General features: G+C 37.8%; 1 long non-coding RNA gene and 1 pseudogene across 1 annotated transcript in view; both read left to right on the top strand.

Annotated features, from left to right (window-relative positions):
- The window catches only part of LOC134477528 (uncharacterized), a 30591-nt gene extending 11079 nt beyond the window's left edge, over positions 1–19512 (top strand). The window contains exons 2-3 of the long non-coding RNA XR_010049552.1: positions 14192–14334; positions 19319–19512. This is a non-coding gene — a long non-coding RNA (uncharacterized LOC134477528). The remainder of the gene's footprint in view (positions 1–14191; positions 14335–19318) is intronic.
- On the top strand, positions 3432–4198 carry LOC100729459 (probable global transcription activator SNF2L2; annotated as a pseudogene).
- Positions 19513–20006: the final 494 nt, after the last annotated feature.

Raw genomic sequence — 20006 nt, 5'->3', positions numbered from 1 at the left:
GTCTCAAAAACTAATAACTTAAAATAAAGTAGTTGAAAACTTTAATTTGTGAGAGCTGATCCTTGTTATTTTTATAGAGAAAAAAATAAAAAATTTAATGTTTGTCCATGTAAATATTTAATATCATTTACTAGGTTTTTGCATGCATAAAAATAAGAAAAATTTAAAAAGCACATAATCCCAAATGCAAGAAAACTTATTTGTTTATTTGTTTTGTTGTTATTAAAGTTGTACCTGTGTCTGGTAATAAAACTTAAACCTTGCAGAGACACATAAAATAAAAAAAGCTCTTTTCTACTATTACTAAGTTCTTCTCCTAGATTATCATATTACTATTCTTCTGAATTTGCCCAGAAACATAACATACACCCATGCATATGACAAAATACATATGCTTTTAAAATAATTTTATGGTATCTACTTAAAGTTTGCTTTTAAGTACTGGGAACCAAACTCAGGACCTTGTGCTTGCTAGGCAGGCACTTATGCTAGGCACTTATGAGCTACATCCCCAGCCAAAGCTTGCTTTCTTAAGCCAGGTGTGGTGGTGCCTACCTGTAATCCTAGCACTTGGGAGACTGAGACAGAAAGATCACTTTGATTTCAAGGCCAGCCTGAATTGCATCGCAAAATCCTGTCTCCAATAGACAAAAAAGAAGTTTGTCTTTTTATATCAAAATCTTGGAGATTTTATAAACCTGGAAATAGAAAACAGTTGTGGGTATAGTAACTTTCTGTTACTCTAACAAATACCTGAGACAATCAGCTTATAAAGAGAGAAAGTTTATTTTGTCTCAAGGTTTTAGAGGTTTTCCTTTAGCACTGTCAGTGCTAATGAACTGGGGTCTTCTGACTCAGTGTCAGAAGAAATGAAAGTGGAGCCAGGGAGTACAATCTTAAGCAGGCAAAGCTTTTTATCAAAAAGGAGGAGAGAGAGGGGGTGGTACTTCAGTTTGAGAAGAAAAGCTGAAGGGAGAGTAACACTGATAGATAAGAATCAGGCTGATTGGCTGCACGCATATGGATCAAGCTTTTCACTGATAAGCAGGTCCTAGAGATAGGTTAACGCCTGGGAGTTTTTCACTGGTCTTTGGCAGTTTCAAATGTGTCTTCTCTCTTGTGCAAACACTGCGGCCTTAGAAGTGGGTGGTCAGTTTATCTCAGAACTGTTACCCCAATTTATCCCAGAATTTTCTATCATTGCCCCATAGTCTCAGGACCTGGTATAGGTAACACAGAACCAAGGTCCATTTACATATAAAAGGGAATGGCCAGCTGGCTATGGTGGCACACGCCTGTAATCGCAGCACTTGAGAGGCTGAGGCAGGAAAGTTGCTGTGAGTTTGAGGTCAGCTTATACTACATAGTGAGTTCAAGGCCATCCTGGATTACTCAGTGAAGCCTTGTTTCAAGAAAACTAAAAACAAACAGATAAAAAACAACAAAATAAAGTTTTCACTTATTAATTGGAATGGCTTTATTCTGGGCTGCTTGATATTATTGCCTGTGATGAAATGAACAGATATTTTGAAGAAAACAAGTCATCATGATAGCTAGTGCTGATTTACTATCATCTTGTTTTGAAGCCCCACCAAACTGTGGCTCTTCTGTCTCCATTAGTTTTATCATGATGCATCTTGCTGGATTTTATTATATGTGATAGTATAAACAAAAATTGGTATAGGCAAAGAGATAATATAGAAACCATTGTTCGTTTTCTGTTAGTTGGTTCTAAAAACCCTACAATGCTTTCATCCACTTGAATGGTTTTACACTGACTTGATATGTTTGAAACTATAGTATATGAAGTTATATTCAAATATTTCAAGGAAAAAGACACTATGGTAACTACTATTAAACCGGGTTATTTGGTGGTGAAGCACTAGGTTGCTGAAACTGTCATGCTTTGACCTGTACTTTTATGATGTCATGTCCTCTTTTATCTCAATCTCTTCCTTATTCATTAAAAAAATTATTTATTTTTTATGATTTTTTTAATTAAGGGGAAAAATAAAAAAATTAGCAGGATATATTATAGTAACTTATTTGATTTCCTGTTAACTTGAAGTCCTGTAATACTCCCACTATCCTGTTTTGACTGATTAGACTCTGTTCCGTTCTGTATGATAGTATCAATTTTGAGGGTATAGGCAACTACTTTGAAGGCAATAAGATTCACTATGATGCCCATTCTGGTTTGACTATTATCTCCTTTGGAAGTCCTGTAATGTTTACAAGGTTTAGGTTTTATTGGTCTTGTTCTCTACTGTTTTGTTCAACTTTATAATACCTAATGAATTAGACAATTGTCTAATGAATTAGACAATTCTTTTTAAGGAAGCAAGAGGCATTATGGTAACCATTGTCGATAACCTTGTACTCTGTTTTTACATCATGTGCTATGTCTATCCTTGGTTTTGACTGACAGCAGTGTTTTGCCATATTTGACTTTATTCTCTTCCAAAAAAATAAAAGTAATAAGAACTAAGGAGTAATAAAACCCAAAATGTGTAAATTTTGTTGTAAAAAAGAGAGGAAAAAAAAGTGCTCTAAAGTATACAACTGCAAGGGTGTTTAGGGGTGTTAAATAGATGCCCATATTAATGTTTTTGGTTGGATCATTAAACACAACTGTTTGCAGTCTCACTGTTTGAATGTCCACTTTGTATGCTTTGATACTGTGACTTGAGTAACTGTCTCTAGGATGATAATTGTAATCTATTAACTGGTGATTTCTTAGTGTTTTTTTTTTGTAGTTCTGTATTAATTGTACCCTTACACTGCTTTGTTTTGTTTTGTTTTTTTTCCTCTTTTTCCTTTTAAATAAAATTTAAAAAAACAACAAAAAAGACAAGCATAAACATTAGCAAAGTTTTGCGTTCTTTTATTTAAAGAAAAAAAGGCAAAACAGAAAAAAGGGTAAAATAATACAGAATTTCAAAAAAATTAACACTAAGAAATCACTAGTTGATAAATTACATATTGTCATCTTAGAAGTAGTTGCTCAAGTTATAAAATTAAAGCATAAGAACTGGACAATCAAACAGCGAGAGTGCAAACCATTCTGTTCAGTGAACCAACAAAAACTCAGTAATGTGGTTATCTTGATAACTTAAATATACATGCAGTTGTATCCTTTAGAGCACTTTCTTTCCCTTTTTTACAATAGCTAGTACACATTTTGAATCTTATTACCCCTACAATTTTTATTATTTTTGCACTAGAGAGATAATGTGATTTTAAAAATATGATTATTATTTATTTCACTTATGAGGATAGTCTCCAGTTTACCTATAAAGGCTTCAAGATTATTCTTTTTATAGCTGAGTAATATTCCATTGCATAAAAATACCATGTTTTTCATCCACTCTGTGGTTTATGGGCATTTTTGTTTCCAAGATTTAGCTGTTACAAATTGTGCTGCTATAAACATGGGTGCACGGGTGAGAGCAACTTAGTACAAGGAGACGCGTTCATGAACTATGTTAGAGACCACTGAAGACAGCTAAGAAATGGAAGAGGAAGAAATGTGGATAAAGATCCTGTGAAGGAAGATGTAGAAAAGCTAAGAAGAGGCCAGGCGGCCCTGCAGCTGAGAAACTGTCACCAAATTCCCCACACTGACAAAACAGATGAACGTACTGTGATCAACCACCAAAGTAGTTCAGGGCAGCAGCTCAGTGAAGTCCTCATTCAGTTACCTTCCAGGAAAGAGTTACCAGAATACTGGGAATTAATTAGGAAGCCAGGAAAGCATTCCTGGTTAAAGGAAAGCATTTGTCATCGTAGGTACCGGAGCCTGAGTGACCTGGAGAAAGACGTCCTGCTTCTCTGTCACAGTGCTCAGACGTTCAGCTTGGAGGGATCCCAGATCTTCGATGACTCCAACGTCTTACAGTCAGTCAGTGTGTAAGAGTGTGCGGCAGAAAATTGCCAAATAGAAGGAAAGGGAGCCGAGCAATGAGGAAGAGGAGGAGGAGGATCAAGAGGAGTCAGATCTGAGGCAAAATCTGTTAAGGTGAAAATCAAGCTCAATAAGAGAGATGAGAAAGGCCGGGACAAAGGAAAAGGCAAGAAGAGGCCACATCGAGGCAGAGCGAAGGCCGGAGTGAACGATTTTGACGGCGATGAAGAGCAGGATGAACAGGAACAGTCAGAAGCAAGTGGGGCTGATGGTGAGGGACCCCTGTGGAGCTGAGCTCCTCCTCCCTCTCATTTCCCCCAGTGAGTTCACTTTGTCATCTGGGCACTGGGTCCTTTCCATGTCCTCTTCCTCCTCCTCCTCATCCTATAAACTAGCTTTAGACAGACACATGATATCATGGTGTAAATAACACATTGTGACCAAATAGGCCTCAAAGATTCAAAGATTAAAACAAAACAAAAGCTTTTGATGGAAACTGTGGGTACATAATGTATTTCTATGGGTGGGTCTGATTTAGTAAAGGTTTGTGCCTGGTTTTATCACCTGTGTGGATGAGATTTTTGTCTTTTGTATCACTGGTATCCAGGAGAAGCCACTCAAAGCCACTGGTTATTTTATTTTTCATCAGGCAATTTTCAAGATTTTTATTTGTTTGATATTATTTTTTTTTACACTGTGGTACATATGAGCAACTTTAACAGGTGATAAATATAGGTAGTTAGATTTCACCTCCATATACATTTTTCCACGTTATGTGCTATGATCTGAAAAATGCTTTTCAAATTGTATAAGATTTACATTTACTGTAAACATTGCTTTTTTTGTGCTCTTGGTTTAAAAACAGTTTTGTTGAAAACGCTATTGAATACTGAGATCTACATAGTATACTGGATGGCTCCTTTGCCCGCCTGATTACCTATGTTACCAATGTGTATTGTCTCCTTCTCCCTAAAGTGTACTTAATCTTTGCTTTCTTTGCACAATGTCTTTGGTTGCAAGTCATAAGCCTGAGGCAAATAAAAATCCAGTAATTTTGAAAAAAAAAAAAACACATGGGTGCACATACATCGCTGTGACATGACCTTTTCAGTTTTTCTGGGAAAATACCCAGGAGGGGAATAGCTGGGTTCAATGGAACTTCCAATCTTAGTCTTCTGAGAAATCTCTGTACACTCCCACCAACAGTGGAGCAGTGTTCCTTTTTCCCTGCAGCCTCACCAACATTTGTTATCAGTTGACTTCTTCATGGCAGCCATTCTTTCTTGAGTGGACGAAATCTCAATGCTGTTTTAATTTGCATTTCTTGAATAACCAGTGATCATGGATATTTATTCATATATTCATTTGTCATTCGTGTATCTTCATTTGAGAACTGTGTGTTCATCTTAGATGCCCATTTTTGGAGAGGATCTATGAATTTGGGGGGCTTAATGTTTTTCAGTTCTTTATATGTTCTGGATATAAGTCCTTTGTCTGCGGGATTGCTGGCTAAAATTCTTTCCCATTCTGTGAGTTTTCTTTTCACTCTGTTGGTGATTTCTTTTGAAATGCAAAAACTTTTTAATAATATGAGATCCCAGTTGTTGTGTTTTCTTTGTAGTTTGCATTTGCTCATGAATTCTCTGCCTACCCCTGTGTCTTCAAAACTTTTGCTATAGATCTTTGACCCATTTTAGTTTAGTGCATGGTGATAGGCATGGGTCTACTTTCAGTCTTTGGCATTTGGAGAGCCAATATTTCCAACACCATTTATTAAAGAGGCTATCCTTCCAGTGATCATGTTTAGCCCCTTTGTCAAATATCAGGTAGCTAATTGTCTTTTTAGTTGTGTTTGCATCTTCCAATCTGTCCCACCGATCCTCAGGTCTGTTTCTTTGCCAGTACCATGCTGATTTTATCACTGTAGCTTTGTAGTATATTTTCAAGTCAGGAATTCAGATGCCTCCTGCCTTGCCTTTGTTGCTCAGAATTGCCTTTGCTATTCTTCTGTTTCCAAATAAAATTTAGGAGTGTTTTCTCTAGATTTTCAAGGTATATGTCAATGGTGTTTTGATTAGGGTTGCATTAAATCTGTATAACAGTACTGGGAGTATGGTCATTTTCACAATGTTGGTTATTCCAAGTGCAAGAAATATCCTTCTATTTTCTAATATCCTCTTCACTCTCCTTTTTTAGAGTAGTATAATTTTCAGCATATAGGCACATTCTTGGTTAGGTTGATACCTAAGTACCTCATTTTTAAAGATGCTATTGTGAAAGGTGATATCTCCATCATTTCTCTCTTGATAAGTTTTTTGTTTGTGTACAGGATTGCTATTAATTTATGACCATTGACTTTGTATCCAGCTACACTGCTGAATTTGTTTATTCTCTCTAGTATTTTTTAATGAAGTTTTTTGGGTCTTCTATATAGAGTATCGTGTCATCTGCAAATGGTGATGGTAATTCTTCCTTTCCTATCTTTATTCCTTTTATTTCTCTCACTTGTCTGATTGCTCTGCCTAATGTTTCTAGAACTATATTGAATAAGAGTAGTGATAGTGGACATCCTTGTCTTGTTTCTGATTTTACAGTGAAAGCTTTCAGTTTTTGTTCATTTAGTTTAATGCTGGCGGTTGGTTTGTCATAGATGGCCTTTATCAGATTGAGGTAGATATCATGTATTCCGAGTTTCTGAAGGGGTTTTATCATGAACAAGTGTTGGACTTTATCAAAAGCTCTTTCTGCATCTATTGAGATGGCTATGTGGTTTTTGTTTTTGGCTCTGTTGATGTGGTTATTACAATTACTGATTTGTTTATGTTAAAGTATCCCTGCATTCCTGGAATGAATCCCACGTGGTTGTAATGTATAATCTCCTTGATGATTTATTGCATTCTATTTGCCAGTATCTTAATGAGAATCTTTGCATCAATATTCATTAATGAGATTGGTTTATAGTTCTTCTTTTTGGTTGAGTCTTTCTCTGGTTTTGGTTTTAGAATAATAATTGCCTCCAGGAATGATTTAGGGAGGATTGCTTCCCTTTCAATTTCATCAGAGTTTAAGGAGTATTGGCATCAGCTCTTCTCTACATTTCTTGTAGAATTCAGCCAGGAATCTATCAGGCTCTGGGCTTTTCTTTGTTGGTAAGTTACAATTTCAATAGCTGATATTGGGTTATTCAAAATTGTGGGATCTTCTTAATTGAGCTTTGGTAGTTCATATGTTTCTAGAAATCTGTCCATTTCTTCTGTGTTTTCCACTCTATGTGACTAGAGATTTTCAAAGTAGGTATTTTGATCTTTTGAATTTCCATGGGATCTGTAGTAATGTCCCTCTCTTTAGTCGTTATTGTATGAATTTGGATTTTTCTTTCTTTTTCTTGGTAAGGTTAGCTAGAGGTTTGTCAATTTTGTGTGACTTTAAAAGTCCTCCATTTTTAAAAAATTTTTTTTAAAGAAAGAAAAAAAACCAAAACAGTAAAGGGGTATGAGTAATACAGAATTTCAAAAAAAAAAAAAAAATGAAAACAGTAAGAAATCACTAATTAATAGATTATATATTGTCATCTTAGAAATAGTTGTTCAAGTTACAAAATTAAAGCATACAAAGTGGTCATTCAAACAGTGAGACTGCAAACTGTTGTGTTCAATGATCCAACAAAATCTTAGTAATATGGTCATCTATCTATCTCACACACCTAAACACACTTGTAGTTTTTTAAAAAAATTTTAAAAAAAAATTTCCCTTGATAAAAAAATAATAAAAAAATAAATTTAAAAAAATGGGGGAGATTGAGATAAAAGAGGACATAACAACATAACAATACAGGTCAGAATAGAAAAATTTAAGCAACATAGTGTTCCACCACAAGATAACCCAACTTAATAGTAGTTACCATAGTGTCTCTTTCCTTGAAATACTTGAGTATAACTTGTATACTATAGCATCAAACAATTCAAGACAGTGTGAAACCATTCAAGAGGATGAAAGTGTTACAAGGTATTTAGAATCAGCTAACAGAAAATGAACAATGGTTTCTATATTATCTCTTTGCCTATAAAAATTTTGCTTATACTATCACATATAATAAAATCCAATAAGATACAACATGATAAAACCAATGGAGATAGAAGAACAACAGTTTGATGGAACTTCAAAACAAGATGATATTGAATCAGCACTAGCTATTATGATGTCTTGTTTTCTTCAAAATAGCTGTTCATATCATCACAGACAATAAAATCAAACAGCCCAGAATAAAACAATTCCAATTAGTGAGTGAAAACTTTATAAGGCTTCAAGGCCATATAATGGGGAATCATGATTACCACATACTTTTATGTATTTATATCATTTCTTACACTAGGGAAACTATTCGATATTCATACATGTGAGTTTGATTTATTTCACTTATGAGTATGGTCTCAAGCTGTGACCACTTATTTATAAATATTTCAATGTGGTCCTTATTTATAGCTGATTAGTATTCCATTGTATAAAAATACCACCACTTTTTTTATCCATTCCTCAGTTGATGGACACTTAGGTTGTTTCCAAGATCTGGCTATTACAAACTGTGCTGCTATAAACATGGGTGCACATACATCACTGTGGTATGATGTTTTCAGTTCTTTTGGGCATATGCCTAGAAGAGGAATAGCTGGAATAAATGGGACTTCCAATCCCAGATTTTTGAGAAATCTCCAGACTGATCTCCACAATGGTTGTACCAGTCTACACTCCCACCAACAGTGCAGGAGAGTTCCTTTTTCCCCACAGTCTCTCCAGCATTTGTTGTTGGTAGTTTTCTTGATCCTGGCCATTCTTTCAGAAGTGAGATGGAATCTCAGTGTGGTTTTAATTTACATTTCTTTAATGAGTAATGATGATGAACATTTTTTCATGTATTTATTTGCCATTTTTATTTCTTCATCTGAGAAGTGTATATTCATCTCAGATGCCCATTATTGGATTGGGTCTTTGAATTTTGGGTCTGATTTTTTAAATTCTTTATATGTTTTAGACAGAAGTCCTTTGTCTGAGGGACAGTTCACTAAGATTTTTTCCTAGTTTTTGGTTTTTCTTTTCACTATGCTGGAGATTTCTTTTGACATGCAGAAACTTTTTAATAAGAAGTAATCCCAGTTATTGATTCTGGGAAGTATTTCCTACATGGTTTGATTCTTGTTTATGAATTCTCTACCTACTCCTATGTCTTCAAGGTTTTTACCCAATTTGTATTCCAATAGATTTAGTGTTTTGGCTTTAATATTCAGGTCTTTGATCCATTTAGATTTCAATTTCATACATGGTGATAGGCATGGGTCTAGTTTTAGTTTTCAGCATATGGAGAGCCAGTTTTTCCAACACCATTTATTAAAGAGACTGTCGTCTTCCAGTGAACATGTTTGGCCCCTTTATCAAAGATAAGGTGGTTGAGTGTGTTTGTGGTTGTGGTTGTATCTTCTAATCTATTCCATTGATCTTTGGCTCTGTTTTGATTCCAGTACCATGTTGATTTTATTATGGTTGCTTTGTGGTATAACTTCAAGTCAGGGATTGTGAGGCCTCCTGCCTTGCCTTTGCTCCTTAAAACTGTCTTTGCTATTCTAGGTCTCTTCTCACTCCAGATGAATTTTAGGAGTGATTTCTTGAGATCTATGAGGTATGTTGGTGGTATTTTTTATTGGGATTACATTGAATCTGTATAACAGTTTTGGGAGAATGGCCATTTTCATGATATTTATTCTTCCTCTCCATTAGCAAGTGATGTCTTTCCATTTTCTGAGATTGTCTTCAATTTGTTTTTTCAGTGTATTATAATTTTCCCTGTATAGGCCTTTCACTTCTTTTGTGAGGGTAATTCCTAAATATTTCATTTTTTTGGTTGCTAGTGTGAAAGGTGTGGCTTCTCTTATTTCTCTCATTTCTCAGTGATTTTGTTGTTAGTGTATAGGAATACTATTGATTTTTGAGTATTGATTTTGTAATCCAGCTACATTGCTGAATTTATTTATTATATCTAAGAATCTTTCAATGGAGTTTTGGGGGTCTTCTATGTAGAGTATCATGTCATGTGCACACAATGATAATTTAACTTCTTCTTTTCCTATCTTTATGCCTTTTATTTCTCTCTCTTGTCTAATTGCTCTGGCTAGTATTTCCAGTACTATATTAAATAGGAACGGTGATAAGGGACATTCTTGTCTTGTGCCTGATTTTAAAGTAAAGGCCTTCAATTTTTGGCCATTTAGTATGATACTGGCCATTGATTTGCCATAGATATCTTTTATTATATTGAGGTAAAGACCATCTATTCCAATTTTCTGTAAAGTTCTTATCATAAATGAATGTTGGGCCTTATCAAAAGCTTTTTTTCTACATCTATAGAAATGATCATGTGATTCTTACTTTTGGCTTTATTGATATGGTGGGTTACATTTATTGATTTACATATGTTGAACCATCCCTGCATGCCTGGGATGAATCCCACTTGGTCATGGTGTATAATCTTCTTGATGATTTGCTGTATCCTATTTGCCAATATTTTATTGAGGATTTTTGCATCTGTGTTCATTAGGGAGATTGGTCTGTAGTTCTCTTTTTTAGTTGGGTCTTTCTCAGGTTTTGGTACTAGAGTAATATTTGCTTCCAGGAATGACTTAGGAAGAATTGCTTCCCTTTCAATTTCATTGAAGAGTTTGAGGAGTGTTGTCATTAAGTCTTCTTTGTATTTCTTGTAGAATTTTGCAGTGAATCCGTCTGGGCCTGGGCTCTTCTTTGTAGGTAAGGACTTAATTACATTTTCAATTTCATTAATAGAAATTGGGTTATCCAGCAGTTTTACATCTTCTTGACCTAGCTTTGGTACTTCATATGTTTCTAGGAATCTGTCTATTTCTTCTGTGTTATCAAACCTTTGAGAGTAGAAGTTTTCAAAATAGGTGTTGATGAATCTTCTATATTTCTATAGAGTCTGTAGTGATTTCACCTTCTTCATTTCTTATTGCATGAATTTGAGCTTTTTCTTCCCTTTTTAAAATAAGGTTGGCTAGGGGCTTGTCAATTTTATTTATTCTTTCAAAGTACCAACTCTTTGATTCATTGATTCTTTGGATTATTTTCTTAGTCTCTATTGCATTGATTTCTGCTCTAATTTTTATAATTTTCTTCTTCTTTTGGCTTTGGGCTTGACTTGCTCTTCTTTTTCTAGATGTTTGTAAAATCAGGTTACTTATTTGTATTTGTTCTGTTTTCCTGATGTGGGAACTCAGTGCTATAAATTTTCCTCTGAGGATGGCTTTCATTGCATCTCACAGATTCCAGTAAGTTGTATTTGTATTTTTGCTTGCTTGTAGGTATTGTTTAATTTCTTCTTTAATTTCCCCTGTGACCAACTGATTATGCAAGAGTGTGTTATTCAGTTTCCATGTGTTTGTGGGATTTTGCAGTATCTCTTATCATTAATTTCTAATGCTATGATCCAATAACATGCATGGGATAATTTCAGCTCTTTGCATTTACTTAAATATGTTCTGTGAGCTAATATATGGTCTATTTTAGAGAATGATCCATACTGCTGATAAGAATGTGTATTCTGATGTTGTTGGATGGAACAACATGTATATGTCTATCAAGTCCATTTGTTCACAGGTGTGATTCAGTTCTGTTATTTCTTTGCTGATTTTCTGTCTGGTTGATCTGTCCCTTGGTGTCAATGGTGTGTTAAGGTCTCCTGTTACAATTGTGTTACTGATAATTTGATTTTTCATTTCTGTTAATACTTGTCTTATATAACTGGTGCCCTGGAATTTGGTGCATATATATTTAAGATTGTTATCTCTTCCTCTGGAAGTTTTCCCTTAACCAGTATGTAGTGAACCTCTTTATCTCTTCTGATCATTATTGGTTTAAAGTTCACATTGTCTGCAAACAGAATAGCTACTCCCACTTTTTTGGGGGTGGGGGGGTCCTGTTGCATGAAGTATTGTTTTCCATCCTTTGACTTTCAGTCTGTGAGTATCCTTTTGGGTTAGATGGGTTTCTTGTAGACAGCATATGATTGGATTTTGTTTCTTGATCCATTTTGCCAGTCTGTTTCTTTTAATTGGTGCATTGAGATCATTTACATTAATGGTTATAACTGTTATATGTTGGTTTATTGTTGACATGTTATCTTTCTGCTGTTGCATCTTTATCTTTCTGTTCTGTTTAACTGTCTGTTTTGCTTGTAGTTTCTTCCTAAGTGTATCTAAACTGTCTTTGAATATTCTTTGCAGGGTTGGCTTGGTGATCATGAAGTTCTTCAGCTGTCCTTTGTCATGGAAGTATCTTATTTTTCCATTGATTTTGAAGGACAGTTTTCATGGTACATCAGTCTAGGTTGGAAATCATTTTCCTTTAGGACTTGGAATACTTCACTCCATGCTTTTCTTGACTTTATTGTTTGTGCTGAGAAGTCTGCTGTGATTCTGATAGGTTTTCCTTTATAAGTGATCTGTCTTTTCTCTCTGATAGCTTTTTTTTTTTTTTTTTTTGGTCTTTTTCCTTTTTATCAGTACCGAGGATCGAACTCACGACTGCCTGCTTGCAAGGCAGGCGCTTATGCTGCTGAGCTAAATCTCCAGCCCCTTCTCTGACAGCTTTTAATATTCTATTCTTATGTTGGATTTCTGGGATGGTGATTATTATATGTCTGGGTGTAGTTTTATTTTGGTTATGACTATTTGGAGTTTTATATGCTTCACTGATCCTGATGTCAGTTTCCGATCTCATGTTTGGGAAATTTCCAGCTATTACTTCTCTAAATATCCTCTAGACATCCTTTATGTTGTCCCCTTCTTTTTATTTATCCCTATCAATTTTGTGTTGTTTTTCTTTGCATCATCTTGCAGTTGTTGAATTATTTCCTGATTCCTTTTTTTTTTTTTTTTTGGTCTTTTTCCTTTTTATCGGTACTGGGGATCGAACTCACGACCGCCTGCTTGCAAGGCAGGTGCTTATGCCGCTGAGCTAAATCTCCAGCCCTTCCTTGTTATTTTTAAAAGATCTTTCCTTTCCTGTTCACTAGCTGCAATCTTGTCTTTGAGGTCTGAAATTCTATCTTCACTTTCATTGAGGCAGTTTTTATAGCTTTCAATGGAATTTTTGATTTCCTGTATATCTCTTTGCATCTGCTCTATGTATTCTGTTTGTTTCTTATATTGCTCATCCAGGGATTCAATCTTTTTGTTTAGTTCCTCCATTTTTTAAACTGTGTCTTCTTTAGATATGTTCAGCATCTCCTTCATTTCTTTCATCATTTTGTCTTTTACCTGGGAGATTATTTCTAATTCAAATTCCTTTAAAGCTTCCCAGAGTTGCTTCTTTATTTCAGTTGCTATTATGTCTGATATTTCAGGTGTATGGCGTATATTTTCTTCTATGTACATAGCTCCTAAGGTTTCTTGGGATAGGCTGGAGGTTTGAGGTTGTAAGTTGGTCTTTTGTTTTGTCATTTTCTCATATTTCTGTGTTTCAAGTGTTATTCCAAGGCTTCCCCAGGGTCTGTTGGAAATCCTCTTCTATGCCCTCAGCTCCTGGGACTCTGGCCACCCAGTTCCCTGGATTGAGAGGGTCACTGGGGGTGGGGCAGGCCAGCTCAAGCCCAGTTTCTGGAACAAATGGCACCTGCCTGCTTGCTTAGAACTCCAAAGTCTGCCAAGCACAGCTGGGAGCAGGGAGGCTGTTGCAGTCCCACTCAGGACCCACCGTGCTGGCCCAGTGCACCCAGAAGCCATGAAGTTCCCTGTCCAGCGCTGAGTGAGGGTCACAAATTACCTGGACTTGGGGGAAAGTGCGGGACACTCACCCTGGGCTGCCCAGCCTCTCAAAAGTCCTCTATTTCAATGTCTCCTGTACTTGCTACTGATGGGCTAGATGTTTGAGATTGCATTTTGCTTTTTCATTTTGTCATTTTCACCTTTTGGGCTAATATTTGGTCTTTAAATCCCACTAGCCTCAAGTATTGGTAGTATGTATCTTAGGGTCCTACTGTGTGATTGATGTTTGTCCAATTGCTGGGTGCCACAATGAAGAGGTGAGCCAGTCACCTGAATTCCTCCTGCATGGCCTGTTGGCTGACTAGCCTAGGAGTATTGATGTAAATCAACCCTTAGTTCCTGCTGCTATTATGTCTTCAGGTCGCTCGAGTCACCAGATCTGCCTGTTTATAGTGTTTGTCTCGGTTGGGACCCTACTGTGTCACTGGGTGTCTCCATAAGCCCTTTTAACTTTCTCCAGGTTGGGAGAGGCCTTATTAGCATCCTCCTCAACCTACCGGATGTTCTCTATATGGAGGAAGGACTCACCCACACTCTTGCCAAGCTCACCGAGGTCCTACTTCTGGAGGGGGCTTCGCTTTTGCTCCTGTTTACCCACTGAAGGTACAAAACCCTATTCCTATTTTAGGGGCAAACTCACCACACTGATGGAAGCCTGCTGAGGTCTTCTGTTTGGATGAGGCATTACTAGGTCTCCCATCAACACATCATGGTTAATCCACTGTAGTCCAAGGTTCTGGGGGGAAAAGTGGGAGCTGAAGATCAACAACAATAGCAGGTCCAGGAGGTGGAGGGTCCCTGAGTGCAGAGGCAGGAAGGTGGAGGTGCAGAAGTGGCCGGCTCAGGGCCTGGCCCTGTGTGCTACTGAAGGTCCTGTGTCCCAAGGTCAAGTTTTGCATTTATTAACAGGAGGGAAAGAGACATGCTCAGTGAGTGAATTTGAGCGAAGTAAAAGAAGGTAACTATACTGCATAAAGTGAGAGTGGATCACTGCATGAGAGAGAACACAGTGCAAAAAACTTGAGGTGGATTGTCCATTTTGATCTCCCACTCCTCAGACTGACGTCAGGTCTAGCCCATCTTACTGAAAACTTGTTCACATGCTTGAAAGAAGTCCACAGGGCCTTGGAACTGATCTATGCATATATCCTGGGATGTTGTAATTAGCAGGTTGTGCCTACTTCCCCAGTCAGTCTTCGCCATGCTCTAATCTGCTTCATTTCCTCCTGAGAGATGTAAGTCCCCGTAATTCTTTATGGGGTCCTGAGGTAGTGAAGGTCTCCATCTTTATAGTGCTACTTCATGCTGAAAGGGGTTGTAAACCCTCTACTAGGGTCTATGTGCTCTCCAACTACCTTAAGATGTTATGGCTCCCTGGCTGGCTTGAAGAAATAGAAAATCTGTCAGAAAGAACATAATGAGAGGAGTACTAGTATTTATGAGCTGCCTATTCAATGGGAGAAATCATTGGATTTTGCAGAAAAGTAAATTTACTATTAGGTTAGGGATGTAGAACCTAAATACGAGAAGGAACAGGTCAGACTTCCTTGCTTCATATGGAAGTGAAAATATGGCAGGGAGGGATATTAGGTAAATTATCGAGCACTTGACAACCAGAGCCTTATAGTAAGATTACTCACATTACACATCTAATTAAAAACAGGAGCCTCAGTACAAGTGTTCATTTATTTATCTGTATTATTTATCTGTGTCTGGCACAGTATTGGAGTCTTGGTTTTTGAAGAGAAATTTCAGGTCTCCCAGAGGTTCATAGGAGTATCTTTCTTCCTAGTCCTGTGAAAATTCAAGTGACTACTTCTCATGTAGAATTTTTGTAGCTTTTCACTTAAAGGAAGAACCACTTTAATGGTTACTCAGGAACTAAGATGAAAGCTAAGGTCTTAATGGATTGTAAGGCTGCCCTTTTGGTCTATGAACCAGCCTTTTGATTTCTCAGAGAGACTTCAGATGTGTCGCTTTGGAATCCCTTGCCGTGAATGACGGTGACCTGCTTTGGAAGATAGACTACCTCTAAGAGTTGTAGAGTTTCCTATTTGTGTTTCCTATAGATGACTGCACATTGGTCAAACAGCTCCTTTCTTTCTAGATTTTGGCATGGGCCTATAGTGCCAGAAAGACATATTTGGAGTCTGTATAGATGTTTAGCATAATCTCAGTGCCTGGGTAAGAGTTACGAATTCTGCTGTTTGAGCAGAGGTCCCTTAGGGAAGGGGTTTGGCCTTAGTGACCTGTTGCAAACTGACAACTACATAACCTGCCATTTGATGCCCTTTTTGAACAAAGCTACTTCCATAAGCAAATCACATCTCAGGATATTGGAGGGGTGGGTCACTGATATTCAGCCTGCTTAGGTCTAGGAAATCATCTGTTCCCAAGAGTGTAATGCAAGTCTTCATGGTAACCTCAGGCATGTCTAGAGGCATGGCCCAGCATAGTCCCAATGGAGCAAATCCACTTTGGTTTTTGCCAGAATTAGAAAACTGCCTCTAATTTTGCTAGTAGGTATCTTCCTAGTGAGGAGTAGGACATTATGGGGGAATTAAAAACTCATGGTTAAGCATCCAACTTTTGAATTGACATGTTAAAGCAGGAGTAAGGAAGCTCTAACTAGGGTCCTTCTTGACTCCACTTATGGCTCTAGATTTAGAGGAGTGTCCTCCAGAGAAGGAAGTTAAAAAAGAATTGAAATTGCTTACCCATGACATCCAGGGTCATCCAGGGTTTCGTGCAGTAGACAAAGATGTCTGTGAACAGGGGCATTGCAAGTTGACTTGTACCTTTCCAGCCCTGCTTAGCAGAGCAGGGAGTTAGGATTTTGGCTGGCTTAGCTCTTCTCTGGAAGTGACTCCAGCGCCATGAGTCAGGCACGTTGGTGGCTTGGGATATCGTGTGCCCGGTGTCTGATTTTCTCACAGTCTTTAGCTGGCCCTGAGTTTTTCTTTGGATAACCTGGGTGTGCTTAAAGCATTGCCAATTGCAACAGCCATAATTTTGGCCTGTGTTTTTCTCAGCAGTTTTTGTTTTATCCTCATGTAGATCCCAATAATTGAACATAGAAAAGGCCATGTCTACCAATTGAGTCATAAGGTCCTGAGGCTCCAACTGCAAACCTCCCAGCATCTTTTGAAAATACTGGGTTTCTCTGGGGTGTTAGCCTCTGGAGGAAAAAAAAAATGGGAGAGGGGCTGGCTGGAGATTTAGCTCAGTGGCATAAGTACCTGCCTTGCAAGCAGGCAGTCGTGAGTTCGATCCCCGGTACTGATAAAAAAATGAAAAAAAGACAAAAAAAAAAAAAAAGACAAAAAAAAAAAAAAAAAAAAAAAAGGAAGAGACCTATATCCCCCTGAGAAATAGGGCAAGATCATCAAAGATTTAATTTTTTTCCTTTGGAGTCCTGTGTATGTACTTTGAGTCTATACACAGAGATAAAGAATCATAAAAGCCTGAACACAGGGGATTTCACACCTTTCTTTACCTCTTGCAAAAAAAAAAAAAAAAAAAAGATCTAACTGAAAAATTTAGGCTGCCATTCTCTACCTATCTTTTGTCTAGTTTCTGGACCCAAACAGTGTTCTAATAGTTACTACATCCAACAGCATTGCAATAATAAAGACAAGAGTGGAGCCCCTGGGACTCCAACTAGCTACCTACATGGGGCTTGTAGGGAGAGTGAGATTAGGTTTGGGGTCCTCCAGAGGGCATCCCCACCCACAGAAGAATGCAAAGCCATTGAACCCTGGGAGTATCCTCCATGAGACTCAATTGTATTACCAGATATTTCTGGCAAAGCAAGTGGCACTGGTGCCTTCTTATTTATTTATTTTTTCTTAGGATTCTCCATACCTCGTGACCCACTGTGACTCCTTTAGGGTAATGGCAAGGTTGCTGTGGTCTACTGACTCTTAGAGGGAATGGTGAAGAATGCTCAGAGGTTCCTTTGGGAACGGCCATTTGATCAGGCTGGCAGGTGGAGTCCCCTGGTCAGACAGTTCCTTAACCACTTGAGAACCAATGTAAGTGTTTTAATGCAGTAGAGATAGAAACTTCTGGGCTGGGGATTTAGCTCAGTGGCATAAGTGCCTGCCTGGCGAGCACAAGGTCGTGACCCCCCCAAAACCACAAGACCACACACACACACACACACAAAACCAAGAGAGATAGAAACTTCTTAAAAAACAAAAACAAACCTAAAGTGTTCTTAATAGGAACAAGGATGGCTCTATTTTTGCTCACAGACAGCTGGACTTTACCGCCCATCCTTTGTTCTGCTCAGGTCATTGGGCATTTTATTTTTAAATTTATCTGAATTTATGTTAGAAAAAACAGGGGAGGTACCTAACCCAATTCAAAAGGGAACAGAGAAAAAGGCCAATATGTTTGCTAAAATCAGCTTCGCTTCTATGTACAAGGGTGAGATTTCTCAGTGACCATGAAATCAGTAGAAAAAGAAAAAATAGTCGCAAACAAGCGTGGCACAACCGTGCGACTGACTCATGTGACTAAGTAAAATGGCTAACAGACAACCCACAGGGTGAACAAAACGGTTAGGTCACGTGACTAACACATGATGGACCAAATGGCTGCCAATCATGGCAGAAAAAAATTTACTGAGAAAGCATTTTACTAATGATACCTAGAGCTAAAAAGCCACCTAGGTAAAAGCACAGGTGGGACTTTGAGTACAAAAAAGGAGTAAACTGGGGTACGTAACTAGTCGTACAGGAGACCAGGTTACTAGTAACTATTTTTTGCAAAAGAGGGAGAAAGTTGAGTGAAGTATCATGGAAAACAGAAAGTGAGGTTAAAAAGGCATTCTAAATTCTAAGTTACACACAAAGAACCTGAACGATCTGTTTGATCTGGGTTAAAAACAGGTTCTCCGGCTGTTTTTTACTATAGTGAATGACGGAAAATGAGAAAGAGAAGAAAGACAGGGAGGCAACCCATGGCCTCCTACTGGCTGGGAAAGACACACAGGCTCTGTGTTCCCCGCCCCCTTCTACAGGGTGCAGCGCACTAGGAAGTTCCTCCTGGTGCTGTGACCAAGTTCCCCGAGTTCCGTTACTTTTTACACCCTCTGTCTGCCTTCCTCTCCCCAAACTAAAAAGGATTCAAGACCTCCCGAGGATGAAAGCCCATCCTGGAGGAAAAAGGATGAAAGAGCACTGAACTTTCCTAGGGGAGGGAGGGAGAAAGAAAAACACCTTCTCAGCCATAGATCTTAGAAAGAAAGAAACAAGCAAAAAATATGCCCACAGGGCCTTGTCTGCTCCTGGATAAGTGGTCAAATATGTTACTAGGTTTAGGGTGCTGACCTCTCCTAAAGGTCCTTTCTAGGTTCTTTTTGTCCTGAACAAAGAGTTGGCCGAGACTAACATAAATAGTAGCAAAGTTTTATGTTTATTAAAGATAGAAAAAGAAAGGCGCTCTGTGGTCTGAGTTTGAGCCAAATAAGAGTAAGAAAATAATTATATTCTGTAGGGTGAGAGTGGACCACCATGCAAAGGTGCACACAGCGGCAAAAAGCTCCAGGCTGATTCTCCTTTTCATGTCTCTCATTTTGCAGGCTGACACCAGTCCTAGATCATCCTGTCAAAAACCTCAAGTTTTCAGGAGAGTTCCCATGCAGGGCTTTGGGAACCGCTCTGCGGGTATCCTGGTTTTTTAACAAGCGATTCACACCTACCACCCCAGCCAGTCTTCACTATTCCCTAATCTGCCTCAGTTGCACTGTATATAAAGCAACAATAATAACAAAATAAACTCTACCAAAATAATTTTAGCCTGAGTGACTTGAGTACTTAACCGACCTGATACCGCATCACTTGTGTGTACTTTAAAATATATTTCCTACAAAGATTTTTCCCTATGTAACTGTGGCACAATGATCAAAATCAGAAAATTAATTTCAATGCACTACTTTTGTCTAATTTTCAGTTACTTAAGTTTTTCAGTTGTCCTGCTGATGGATCTGATAGAAAAAGCATTCGATTCGGAATTCCCACCAGAATTTGAGGAGCTTCCTGAAGCTAAAATGAGGATATTTAAGGCACCTCAAACACAGGATATTTGGAGGTTCTCTGACTCCCATCCACCACAGAAAAAGAATTTTTATGATGTATCTGAAAAACACAATGAAAGGGTTTATTAGACAGAAATTTTAGTAAACATTCAAGAGTGAAATGCAGGTACTCAGGAGAGGCATGCTACAATTTGGGAATGGGGTTCCATCACTGTTTATGGTCTTCGTTTAG

Source organism: Cavia porcellus, unplaced genomic scaffold (genome assembly GCF_034190915.1).
Source record: "Cavia porcellus strain 051 isolate PalLab524CR breed Dunkin Hartley unplaced genomic scaffold, mCavPor4.1 scaffold_9, whole genome shotgun sequence".
NCBI classification, from domain to species: domain Eukaryota; kingdom Metazoa; phylum Chordata; class Mammalia; order Rodentia; family Caviidae; genus Cavia; species Cavia porcellus.
This window is presented reverse-complemented; position numbering and strand designations above follow the sequence as displayed.